General features: G+C 46.8%; 1 protein-coding gene across 2 annotated transcripts in view; it reads left to right on the top strand.

Moving 5' to 3' along the window:
• The first annotated feature begins 203 nt into the window (after window positions 1-203).
• Window positions 204-13459, top strand: part of stat1b (signal transducer and activator of transcription 1b) — a 34110-nt gene continuing 20854 nt past the window's right edge. For both annotated transcript variants that reach the window (XM_041864251.1, XM_041864245.1), the window contains exon 1: window positions 204-345. The gene's annotated coding sequence lies outside the window, so the exon portion shown is untranslated. The remainder of the gene's footprint in view (window positions 346-13459) is intronic.

Raw genomic sequence — 13459 nt, 5'->3', positions numbered from 1 at the left:
TCAATAATATGTTAGGTTTCTATTTACGCTCTGAATAAATTCCGTTTCTAATCTGATTTCAGGCTGACGAGGGAGGTTGCCGGATAGAAAGAACAGTGCCAAAACGCATATGTACTTTGATTGGTCCTCTACTGCTATGGGCGTCAACCTTTGCAAAAGCTTATATATGACAGGCTGTATTGCTTATGGGCTGTGCCATTGAACAGCTGTTCATATGAAAGTTGGTATTTTCAGAATTATTTTATCGGCAATACAAATGTTCATATCATATGTTGTCTGAAGTGGAGAGACCTTTCCCATCTATCTTGACTTCACCTTTTCGTACCGTTTCCACCGTTATTCAAGGTAGGTGCGGGTTACCTGAATTTACCTGGCATGTACTGCAATCATTACCTAGGTGAAACACACCCCCCAAAAAGTATTGTGCATGCAGGGAATTTTGACCCCAAAATATTGTGTCATAGATAGTATCAAAGGAAACCAACTCAAGGAAAGTGTGAAACTGAAAGTATAAAAAACATTTTGTTTTACTTGGTAATAATAACAATTACATGTTCTTATATTATTGAAATGGTGAAAGTGTACATTTCATTTTTTGAAATTATTGTCACAAAAGAGATTGTCTGTTCACAGAATTTGGGTTTGTAAGCAAAACAGTAATTTCTGCAATTGAAGTTGCAAATTCCTTGGATTTGTTATTATGCTTTTTAAATGTATTTTCTTTGTAAATGTTATTGGACTTAATTATGCTACTGGCTAAAGTTCTATAAAAATGTTTTATATCATTTGGCAAAAGTGATTAGGCTATCTAATATTTAAATACTAAGTAAATGCATGTGTAATAACTGCAAGTGTGGTAGATTACCATATTATTATTATCATAATTAGATTTGTATTATTATTGTTTTGTTTTAGTCTTACAATACTGTTTTCAGAATGCATTTGGTTGAACCATCATCATAATCGTATAAAGAAGACACTTCAGCTGGTCAAAGTTGATCTTGCAATGCTTCAAAGGTTTAGAAAATGCTTATGCAAAGCTGAAGGCTACACGCCACTACAATTGTAATCATAGCTGTTGACTGAATATATTTACATTTTAGTAATTTAGCAGACAAGCTTATCCAGTGCATTCATCTTAAGACAGCTAAGTGGGACAATCACATATCACAGTCATAGTAAGAACATTATTCCTCATTAAAGTAGCTATCAGCAAAGTCAGGGCAGGGACTCTGCTGTCCTAGCTTCAGGGGGAAGCTGGTTCTGCCATTGGGGTGCCAGGACAGAGAAGAGTTTGGACTGGGCTGTAGGGGTGGGAGGACCAAGAGACCAGAACGGAGAACTCAGGTTTTATGTTCACATACACTAGATAGGTACAGTGGAACGTGTTGTTTTTACAGAGTCAGCCATAGTAGGACGGCGCCCCTTGAGCAAATTAGAGCACATCGCCAGATTTTTCATGTTGTTGGCTCGGGTATTCAAACCAGCAACTTTTTCATTACTGGCCCAATGATATAACCACTATGCTACCTGCCGCCCTAGAGTTGGAGTGTAGGGTTTGAGCAGAGCCTGAAGGTTGCTCTGAGGCTGCTCTGTAGACAAGTACCATTGTTTTGTAGTGGATGCGAGCTTCGACTGGGAAGCCAGTGGAGTGTGCGGAGAAGCGGGAGGATTTGGTGACGGGAGAATTTGGGAAGGTTGAACACCAGGTAAGCTGCAGCGTTCTGGATAAGTTGCAGGGGTTTGATGGCACAAGCAGGGAGCCCAGCCAACAGTGAATTGCAGTAGTCCAATACTCTGTAGCTCAATTGGTAGAGCATGGCGCTTGTAACGCCAGGGTAGTGGGTTCGATCCCCGGGACCACCCATACGTAAAAATGTATGCACACATGACTGTAAGTCGATTTGGATAAAAGCGTCTGCTAAATGGCATATTATATTATAATGGTTGTATATCCTTGATTTGGAACAGGAAACTCTAATAATAGATTTTCTCTTGATCGGAGACACAGGACACTCAATGGTTCAATGCGTAATCTAATGTACTAACAAAAACAGTCCTGTTCATCAGTGCAGGAATGGCTGTAATATTTTCCTCTCAATGTTTTTTTTTAAAGACATATTTTTCTGTTTGGACAGGAGTTTCTGTCCATGACTGGCTGACTTTTACTAAGCCTGTTGATTCAGCTCCACTGTCTGTGATTAAAGTTTGACTAAATAATTGATTGGCAGCCTGTTCTGGTAGACTGGAATTCAAATGAAGTGCATAGCAATTTGCAGCAGCGTGACATGGAGGGAGTTCACCATGAAATCTAACCACGAGGTAAAATAGGTTGCATGTCAGACATTCAACAGATATTCAACAGACATTCGTGGTTAGCCTTTTTAAACGTTGACAACAATTTCCATTCCTCTCTGATTACTACTAAGGATCTTTCAGGAGGTAATGTTTTAGTTATGGACTGGGGTGAAAGTGCAATCCCTATAAGGGCCCTTGAGTGTCTAAGTGATGTGGTTAATTCCACCATTATTTTTACATAAAAATTTTTTAACCTTGTAACTGCAATAACTCTTTTATTGATTGTTACAAAAACCTCAAATAAAATTCAAATTATTTAAAGAAAAGCCTGGTCTACTTTTACAACCTTTGATTTGCATAAAAAGTAAAGTGTTGTTTTGATAGAAATAATTAAATCATATAAAATTGTAATTAAATCTCTTATCCTTAATGAATGTTTCATGGATTGTCATAGGAACATCAAAACAACTGCAAATAAATAAATCATTCTAAAAAGGTCTGGCCTACTTTTACAACCGTTCATTTGTATAAAAAATAAAGTTTTGATTTGATAGAGAAAAATCGAATCATATAAAATACATTTAAATATATTTTTCGCCCCCCAAGAATAATTGATTGTCATAGAAACATCAAAACAGGTGCAAATTATTCTAAAAAGGTCTGGCCTACTTTTACAACCGTCAATTGCATAAAAAGTCAAGTGTTGATTTGATAGAAATAATCAAATCATATAAAATTGCATTTAAATCTCTTATCCACTATAACGTTTTCATGGATTGTCATAGAAACATAAAACTAAATCAAGTGCAAGTTAAGTGTATAATTATATATACAGTGAGGGAAAAAAGTATTTGATCCCCTGCTGATTTTGTACGTTTGCCCACTGACAAAGAAATGATCAGTCTATAATTTTAATGGTAGTTTTATTTGAACAGTGAGAGACAGAATAAAAATAAAAAAATCCAGAAAAACGCATGTCAAAAATGTTATAAATTGATTTGCATTTTAATGAAGGAAATAAGTATTTGACCCCTCTGCAAAACATGACTTGTACTTGGTGGCAAAACCCTTGTTGGCAATCACAGAGGTCAGATGTTTATTGTAGTTGACCACCAGGTTTGCACACATCTCAGGAGGGATTTTGTTCCACTCCTCTTTGCAGATCTTCTCAAAGTCATAAAGGTTTCGAGGCTGACGTTTGGCAACTCGAACCTTCAGCTCCCTCCACAGATTTTCTATGGGATTAAGGCCTGGAGACTGGCTAGGCCACTCCAGGACCTTAATGTGCTTCTTCTTGAGCCACTCCTTTGTTGCCTTGGCCGTGTGTTTTGGGTCATTGTCATGCTGGAATACCCATCCACGACCCATTTTCAATGCCCTGGCTGAGGGAAGGAGGTTCTCACCCAAGATTTGATGGTACATGGCCCCGTCCATCGTCCCTTTGATGCGGTGAAGTTGTCCTGTCCCCTTAGCAGAAAAACACCCCCAAAGCATAATGTTTCCACCTCCATGTTTGACGGTGGGGATGGTGCATTCCTCCTCCTCCAAACACGGCGAGTTGATGCCAAAGAGCTCGATTTTGGACTCATCTGACCACAACACTTTCACCCAGTTTTCCTCTGAATCATTCAGATGTTCAATGGCAAACTTCAGACGGGCCTGTATATGTGCTTTCTTGAGCAGGGGGACCTTGCGGGCGCTGCAGGATTTCAGTCCTTCACGGCGTAGTGTGTTACCCATTGTTTTCTTGGTGACTATGGTCCCAGCTGCCTTGAGATCATTGACAAGATCCTCCCATGTAGTTCTGCGCTGATTCCTCACCGTTCTCATGATCATTGCAACTCCACGAGGTGAGATCTTGCATGGAGCCCCAGGCCGAGGGATATTGACAGGTCTTTTGTGTTTCTTCCATTTGCGAATAATCGCACCAACTGTTGTCACCTTCTCACCAAGCTGCTTGGCGATGGTCTTGTAGCCCATTCCAGCCTTGTGTAGGTCTACAATCGTGTCCCTGACATCCTTGGAGAGCTCTTTGATCTTGGCCATGGTGGAGAGTTTGGAATCTGATTGATTGATTGCTTCTGTGGACAGGTGTCTTTTATACAGGTAACAAGCTGAGATTAGGAGCACTCCCTTTAAGAGTGTGCTCCTAATCTCAGCTTGTTACCTGTATAAAAGACACCTGGGAGCCAGAAATCTTTCTGATTGAGAGGAGGTCAAATACTTATTTCCCTCATTAAAATGCAAATCTATTTATAACATTTTTGACATGTGTTTTTCTGGATTTATTTTTATGTTATTCTGTCTCTCACTGTTCAAATAAACCTACCATTAAAATTAGACTGATCATGTCTTTGTCAGTGGGCAAACTTACAAAATCAGCAGGGGATCAAATACTTTTTTCCCTCACTGTATGAAATAGCACATATGGAATCATGTAACCAAAGAAAGTGTTAAACAAATCCAAATATATTTTATATTTGAGATTCTTCAAAGTAGCCACCCTTTGCTTTGTTGACAGCTTTTGAGGTGAGGTGGAGGATTATTTAAGATACTGTTTGAAGAGGTAGATGTTTTCGGAAGATGGGCAAGGGACTCTGCTGTCCTAGATTCAGGGGGGAAGCTGGTTCCACCATTGGGGTGCCAGGACAGAGAAGAGGTTGGACTGGGCTGAGCAGGAGCTTCCCTCCTGTAGGCGTGGGAGGGCCAAGAGACCTGAGGTGGCAGAACGGAGTGCTCGGGTTAGGGTGTAGGGTTTGACCTTAGCCTGAAGGTAGGGAGGGGCAGTTCCTCTTGCTGTTCCGTAGGTAAGCACCATGGTATTGTAGTGGATGCGAGCTTCAACTGGAAGCCAGTGGAGTGTGCGGAGGAGCGTGGTGGCATGAGAGAATTTGGGAAGGTTGAAAACCAGGCGGGTTGCTGCGTTCTGGATAAGTTGCAGGGGTTTGATGGCACAAGCGGGGAGCCCAGCCAACAGCGAGTTGCAGTAGTCCAGACGGGAGAGGACAAATGCCTGGATTAGGACCTGCGCCGCTTCCTGTGTGAGTTAGGGTCGTACTCTATGGATGTTGTAGATCATGAACATGCAGGAGCGGGTCAATGCTTTGATGTTTCAAAGAACGACAGGGTGTTGTCCAGGGTCACACCAAGGTTCTTTGCACTCTGGGAGGGTGACACTGTGGAGTTGTCAACCGTGATGGAGAGGTCTTTGAGCGGGCAGGCCTTCCCCAGGAGGAAGAGCAGTTCCGTCTTGTCGAGGTTGAGCTTGAGGTGGTGGGCCGACATCCAAGTTGAGATATCTGCCAGGCACGCCGAGATGCTTGTCACCACCTGGGTGTCAGAAGGGGGGAAGGAGAAAAGTAGTTTAGTGTCATCCGCATAGCAATGATAGGATAGACCATGTGAGGATATGACAGAGCCGAGTGACTTGGTGTATAGAGAGAAGAGGAGAGGGCCTAGAACCGAGTTCTGGGGGACACCAATAGTGAGAGTACGTGGGCCTCTCCACATCACCTGGTAGGAGCGGCCTGCCAGGTAGGATGCAATCCAAAAGTGTGCATAGCCTGAGCACCCAGCCCTGTGGGGGTGGAGAGGAGAATCCGATGGTTCACGGTGTCAAAGGCAGCAGCTAGATGTAGGAGGATGAGAACAGAGGAGAAAGAGTCAGCTTGGGCAGTGCGGAGAGCCTCCGTGACACAGAGAAGAGCAGTCTCGGTTGAGTGACCTGTTTTGAAGCCTGACTGGGTAGGGTCAAGAAGATCGTTCTGAGAGAGATAATGAGAAAGTTGATCAGAGACAGCACGCTCAAGTGTTTTGGAAAAAAAAGAAAGAAGGGATACAGGTCTATAGTTGACGTCAGATGAATCATGTGTTGGTTTCTTGAAGAGGGCATCAACTCGGGCCATTTTGAAGCCAGAGGGGACGCAGCTAGTGGTCAGGGATGAGTTGATGAGGGAAGTGAGGAATGGGAGAAGGTCTCCAGATATGGTCTGGAGAAGGGAGGAGGGGATGGGGTCAAGCGGGCAGGTTGTCGGGCGGCCAGACCTCACTAGTCGCAGGATGTCATCTGGAGAGAGAGGGGAGAAAGAGGTCAAGGTGTAGGGTAGTTCTGTGTAAGTGAGACCAGTGGACTCAATAGGCTGAGTGAATGAGTAGAGGATGTCGTCAACCTTTTTTTCAAAGTGGTTGACAAAGTTGTCTGCAGAGAGGGAGGCGGGAGGGGGTGGAGGATTAAGGAGGGGGGAGAAGGTGTAAAAGAGTTTACTAAGGTTAGAGGCAGAATCTTGAAATTTAGAGTGGTAGAAAGTGGCTTTAGCAGCAGATACAGAGGAAGAGAAGTTAGAGAGGAGGGAGTGAAAGGATGATAGGTCCTCCAGAAGTTTAGTTTTCCTCCATTTTCGCTCAGCTGCCCGCAGCCCTGTTTTGTAAGCTCGCAATGAGTCACTCAGCCACGAAGCAGGAGGGGAGGGCCGAGCCGGCCGGGAGGAAAGAGGACAGTGCGAGTCATAGGATGGGGAAAGGGAGGAGAGTAGGGTCGAAGAGGCAGAATCAGTAGACAGAAGGGATAATGATTTAGCAGAAGGAAGAGATGATAGGATAGAAGTGAGAGAGAGAGTGAAGATTGCGACGGCGCATGACCATCTGGGTAGGGGTTGAGTGGTTAGGGTTGGAGGAAAGGGAGACAGAAAAGAAAACAAAGTAGTGATCAGAGACCTGGAGGGGGGTTGCAGTGAGATTAGTAGGTGAGCAGCCTCTAGTAAAGGTTAAGCGTATTGCCTGCCTTGTGAGTTGGAGGGGATTGGGAAAGGGTGAGGTCAAAAGAGGCAATGAGGGGAAAGAGAGAGTTGGAAAAAATTAATCGAAGGCAGACATCGGGAGGTTGAAGTTGCCAAGTACGAAGAGCGGTGAGCCATTGTCAGGAAATTTGCTTATCAAGGTGTCAAGCTCATTGAGGAACTCTCCAAGGGCACGTGGTGGACGATAGATGACAATAATGTTAAGCTTGAGTGGACAAGTGACAGTGATAGCTGTCATGATTTAACTGGATTTGAACCCAAATGCAGACAACTACACCGAGCCAGAGAAGGTTTAACAGGTTTATTTACAAAGTTCAATTTGTCCAGGTTTCCAATAATTGGGGAAGAGCAATTCCAGGTTTACAGGGAGGGTAACAGATCCAGGTTCAGAGCAGGAGTGGTACCGTAACGTCCTAGTGTCCGTGGTGAGTCCAAAAGGGAGGTCCGGTAGTGGAAAGCAGGATGGTGGTGGCAGGAGTGAAGCGGAGGCAGGAGTCAGGTTCCAATAATCTGTGGCACAGGAGAAAAGTCACTAGAACAGGCCAAAAACACAAAGGGCGAAAACAAGCAGGTTGAGTCAACAGCGAAACTAACATGGTCGTCTTGACTATGATCTGACGATGAGTGGCAAGTTTGACCGGGTCTTTAAGGCTGAGGTGATTATGGTGAATGAGCTGCAGCTGGAACCCTGACTCCCGCACACCAGACTTCACTCCTGCAATCAAGGACAGACAGAGGGGAGGGGGAGAGCAGAGAGAGAGCTACCTAACAGTGCCCCCCCTCTACGGACGCCACCTGGCGGCCGACAGGGTTTATCGGGATGTAACCTATGAAATTCACGGACCAGAGCAGGATCCACAATGAAGCTCCTGGGCACCCAGGAACGTTCCTCAGGACCATAACCCTCCCAATCCACCAGGTACTGGAAACCACGACCCCGGCGGCGAACATCCAGAAGTCGCCGGACAGTGTAGACAGGACCCCCACCCACGATCCTGGGCGGAGGAGGGGGACGAGAGGGCGGGCACAGAGGGCTAACCGACACAGGCTTAATCTGGGAAACATGAAAAGTGGAATGAACCCGTAGGGAGGCAGGAAGCTGTAGTTTAACCGCGCAGCGGTTAACAATAGACAGTATCTTGAACGGTCCTATAAAACGCGGCGCCATCTTCTTAGACTCCACTTTCAATGGAAGATCACGTGACTTAAGCCATACCTCTTGACCAGGAGAGTAACCGGGAGCCTGTGTCCGGTGATGGTTGGCTTGCCTCTGCATGTACGACGAAGCTCGGGACAGAGCTACCCTGGCCTTCCTCCAGACCTTGAAGCAGCGGCGCATGTGGGACTGCACCGAGGGTACCGCCAGTTCCCTCTCTTGAGAAGGGAACAGGGGAGGTTGATAACCCAGAGCACACAGAAAGGGAGACAAACCAGAGGAAGCGTTAGTCAAGGTGTTATGAGCATATTCCACCCAGGGGAGCATGGAGCTCCATGACCCAGGGTTAGACCCTGTGACACAGCGGAGAGCGGTCTCCATCTCCTGGTTCGCTCTCTCGGCTTGCCCGTTGGTCTGGGGGTGATATCCCGAGGACAGGCTGGATGTGATGCCCAAAGCTTTACAGAAAGCTTTCCATACCTGGGAGACAAACTGGGGACCCCTGTCAGAGACAATATCAGTGGGTAGACCATGAGAGCGGAACACATGTTCAACCAAAATATCAGCCGTCTCTCTGGCAGTGGGCAGTTTAGGTAGGGCCAAAAAATTAGCGAACTTAGAAAAACGATCAATCACAGTAAGAATGACAGTCTTTCCAGACGAGGGGGGAAGTCCAGTGACAAAATCCATAGCAATGTGCGACCAGGGCCGGCTGGGTATTGTCAGAGGTCGTAGATGACCAGCGCTGGCCTGGGTGGAGTTCTTACTTCGTGCACATACCGTACAAGCAGCAATGAAGGCTCGAGTGTCCGCCTCCATCCTGGGCCACCAGAACTTCCGTCGCACAAAGTCAAGGGTCCGCGTAACTCCAGGGTGACAGGTAAGGGGAGACGAGTGAGCCCACTGAAGTACCTGGGAGCGAACAGACTCAGGGACAAACAACCGGTTAGGGAGGACCCCTCCCAGGGTCAGCTTGATGATGTTGAGCCTGTCTAACAATCCCTTCGATGTCACATGTGATGGCCGCAATACTGCAGGTAGGAGGCAAGATGGGTTCAGGGTTACTACCAGTATCAACAGCCGAATGAACACGAGACAGGGCGTCAGGCTTGACGTTGCGTGACCCAGGACGGTAAGACAGAGAAAAATTGAATCTCCCAAAAAATAGTACCCACCTGGCTTGACGGGGGTTGAGCTGCTTCGCTGACTGGATGTATGCCAGATTTTTATGATCCGTCCAAACGATGAAGGGTTGTTCCGCCCCCTCCAACCAATGCCGCCACTCCTCGAGAGCCAGCTTAACGGCGAGCAGTTCACGATTGCCAAAATCATAATTCCTCTCTGCCTGAGAAAGTTTCCGTGAAAGAAAAGCACAGGGATGCAGTTTGTTATCTTCAGGAGAACGTTGTGACAACACCGCACCTACCCCAGTGTCGGATGCATCCACTTCCACGACAAACTGGCGGTCGGGGTCCGGCTGCATCAGAATGGGAGCCGAGGCGAAGCGATGTTTCAGTTCTTCGAACGCTGAGTCGGCCCCTTCATTCCAAGCGAACGGTAGTGAGATGGAGGTGAGAGCGGTGAGTGGCGCCGCAATGCGGCTGTAGTCCTTGATGAACCTCCTGTAGAAGTTCGCAAACCCCAGGAATCGTTGAAGTTGTTTGCGGGTGGAGGGGGCTGGCCAGTCCGTGACAGCAGAGATCTTAGCTGGGTCCATCCGCAACTCCCCCTGAGCTATTATGTAACCCAAAAAAGAGGTCTCAGACACATGAAATTCACATTTCTCCATCTTCACAAATAGTTTGTTCTCCAACAACCTTTGCAACACCTGGCGCACATGCAGTTCATGTTCCTGGGAGGACTCTGAGAAAATCAGGATATCATCCAAATAGACAAAAACAAACCGATTCAACATGTCCCGAAGGACATCATTCACTAGTGCCTGAAAAACAGCAGGGGCATTGGACAACCCAAAAGGCATAACCAGATACTCAAAATGTCCCAAGGGTGTGTTGAAGGCAGTCTTCCATTCATCACCTTTACGAATGCGCACCAGGTGATACGCATTTCGTAGATCCAGTTTGGTAAAGATAGTTGCACCATGAAGGAGGGGAAAAGCAGAATTAATTAAAGGCAGAGAATATTTGTTCTTAATGGTGATGTTGTTAAGTCCACGGAAATCAATACAGGGTCTGAGGGTCTTATCCTTCTTTCCAACAAAAAAGAATCCCGCTCCTACAGGTGACGAGGAAGGACGAATAATACCTGCCACCAAGGAGTCCCGAATGTAGTTCTCTGTAGCTTCCGTCTCCGGGCGGGAGAGATTGTACAGGCGACTGTTGGGGAGAGGGGCTCCTGGCTGGAGGTCAATGGCGCAGTCGTAAGGCCGGTGAGGAGGAAGAGAAGTAGCTCTGTGTTTGCAGAAAACGGATGCCAGGTCATGATACACGTCAGGGACAGCAGAGAGATCCATGGGCTCCAGTGGAGGTTGAGGCACAGTGCTGGCAGGGGTCTGAGCAGAACACAAACAATTCACATGACAAAATGTGCTCCATGAAACAATTCTACCTGTCACCCAATCAATGTGTGGATTGTGTCTTATGAGCCAGGTGATACCAAGGACCAAGGGGGTCTGTGGGCAGTCAATGATGTGAAACTGAATGTTCTCCTGATGATTACCCGACACTCTGAGACAAACAGGCACAGTCTGATGAGTAATACGGGTCAACAATTGTCCATTTAGACCCTTAGCCTGCAGCGGACGGTCCATAGGTACAGTCTCTAAATCCATTTGTTGAGCCAACTCTCGATCCAAAAAGCTTTCATCGGCACCAGAATCAACCAGTGCACTAACAGGGAAATTCTGGGACTGCCACTGGAGGGATGCCTGGAGCAGAATGCGGGGAGAAGAGGAAGAATCCCCTGCTCGGCTCACCAAAACTTCTCCCATTAATTATGAGCCGGCCCTTTTCCCGGACGAACTGGGCAGGAAGGAACGAAATGACCAGCTTCTCCACAATACAGGCAGACCCGAGCCTGAATACGACGTGCACGCTCCTCTGAGGACAACCGTGCACGACCCACCTTCATGGCTTCGGGTTCAGTGCTCCTAGTATCGACTCGGGAAGACTCTGCCTTCTCCGTAGGGAAGAGGCGGGGAGGAGTTGGTTGACGACAGACAGGTTGCTTGGAACTACCACTCTTCTCCCGGCGGCGCTCCCAAATCCGATTATCCAACCTGATGGTGAGTGAAATAAGATTATCCAGCGTAGGCGATTCATCATATGACACCAATTCATCTTTCAAGGTCTCAGCCAAAGCATTAATGAACACTCCTTGTAATGCCTCGTCATTCCAACCACTCACTGCCGCTAAAGTCCGAAACTCCACTGCCATCTCCGCCACACTGCGAGACCCCTGCCGAAGAGAAAACAAACGTTTAGCAGCCTCCTTGCCCCGTACGGGGTGGTCGAAAACCTTCCTCATCTCAGTGGTGAAGGCAACATAAGCGTTGCAAATGTCCGACTGACTCTCCCAGACCGCGGATCCCCAGGAACGAGCGGAACCGCTAGTAGAGTTGATAAGGTAGGCAACACGGGCTCTTTCTGAGGCGTAGGTGAGGGGCTGTTGTTCAAACACCAACGAGCATTGAGTCAAAAAATCACCACAGGTTCCCATGTTCCCGTCATAGCGCTCTGGAGCAGGAACAAAAGGCTCTCTGATCTGGGCTGGAGGAGCCGGAAAAACAGGCGGAGCATGAGAAGGAGCAGTTTGTATGCCATGAACGAGGGGTGCATTATTAACTTGGGTAGTAAGGGCAGACACTTGATTGGTAAGTAATTGAACCTGATTAAGCAGCACCTGACTGTTCTCGGATATAGTCTTAAACAGGGTATCATATTGGCCAAGTAAAATGCCCTGATTGGCTATGGCAGTCCGAATTTGAGTGCACTCTGGGGTGGTATCCGAGCTACTGTCTGCTGGGTTCATGTTGGTCAGATCATACTGTCATGATTTAACTGGATTTGAACCCAAATGCAGACAACTACACCGAGCCAGAGAAGGTTTAACAGGTTTATTTACAAAGTTCAATTTGTCCAGGTTTCCAATAATAGGGGAAGAGCAAGTCCAGGTTTACAGGGAGGGTAACAGAACCAGGTTCAGAGCAGGAGTGGTACCGTAACGTCCTAGTGTCCGTGGTGAGTCCAAAAGGGAGGTCCGGTAGTGGAAAGCAGGATGGTGGTGGCAGGAGTGAAGCGGAGGCAGGAGTCAGGTTCCAATAATCTGTGGCACAGGAGAAAAGTCACTAGAACAGGCCAAAAACACAAAGGGCGAAAACAAGCAGGTTGAGTCAACAGCGAAACTAACATGGTCGTCTTGACTATGATCTGACGATGAGTGACAAGTTTGACCGGGTCTTTAAGGCTGAGGTGATTATGGTGAATGAGCTGCAGCTGGAACCCTGACTCCCGCACACCAGACTTCACTCCTGCAATCAAGGACAGACAGAGGGGAGGGGGAGAGCAGAGAGAGAGCTACCTAGCAGCAGTAGGCCTAACAACAGCATGGAATTCAAATGAGGAGATGGACAGGTGAGAGAGGAAGAAGAGAGTAAATCTCCACTTAGGAGAAATGAGAAGACCTATGCCACCACTGCGACGACCAGATGCTCTCGGACTATGAGATAAAACATAGTCAGATGAAGAAAGAGCAGCTGGAGTAGCAGTGTTCTCTGGAGTGATCAATGTCTCTGTCAGGGCCAAAAAGTCAAGCGACTGAAGAGTAGCATAGGCTGAGATTAACTCAGCGTTCTTGACCGCAGATCAGCAGTTTCAAACGCTGCCAGAGACCCGGAATTCCACATGGGTTGTGTGTGCAGGGTACACTAAATTAGAAGGGTTGCAGCCAAGGGGTGGGGAGCGTTTGTAAAGCCTACAGGGAGAGGTGAGAACAGGTATAGAAAACACACACATAGTTGACAAAGCTATAAAAGAGCAAAATGACATCATCTGTAAATAACTAGGTAAGATACTCAAGTGAGAGAGTGGTGTGGAGCCTTAATCTCGTTCCTTCCTCGAATAACTCCGCAGAACCGTCTTTGTTTCGGCGACGGTCTTAGTTTTGTGACAAAACCGCCACTGACACGACCGCCACTGCCACTGAGAAACTAGGGGAGACTGAAGAACTAACAATAATTGTTAATTGCCTA

Source organism: Coregonus clupeaformis, chromosome 4 (genome assembly GCF_020615455.1).
Source record: "Coregonus clupeaformis isolate EN_2021a chromosome 4, ASM2061545v1, whole genome shotgun sequence".
Taxonomy (NCBI): domain Eukaryota; kingdom Metazoa; phylum Chordata; class Actinopteri; order Salmoniformes; family Salmonidae; genus Coregonus; species Coregonus clupeaformis.
Note: the sequence above shows the minus strand (reverse complement) of the source record. Positions and strands in the feature narration are given on the sequence as shown.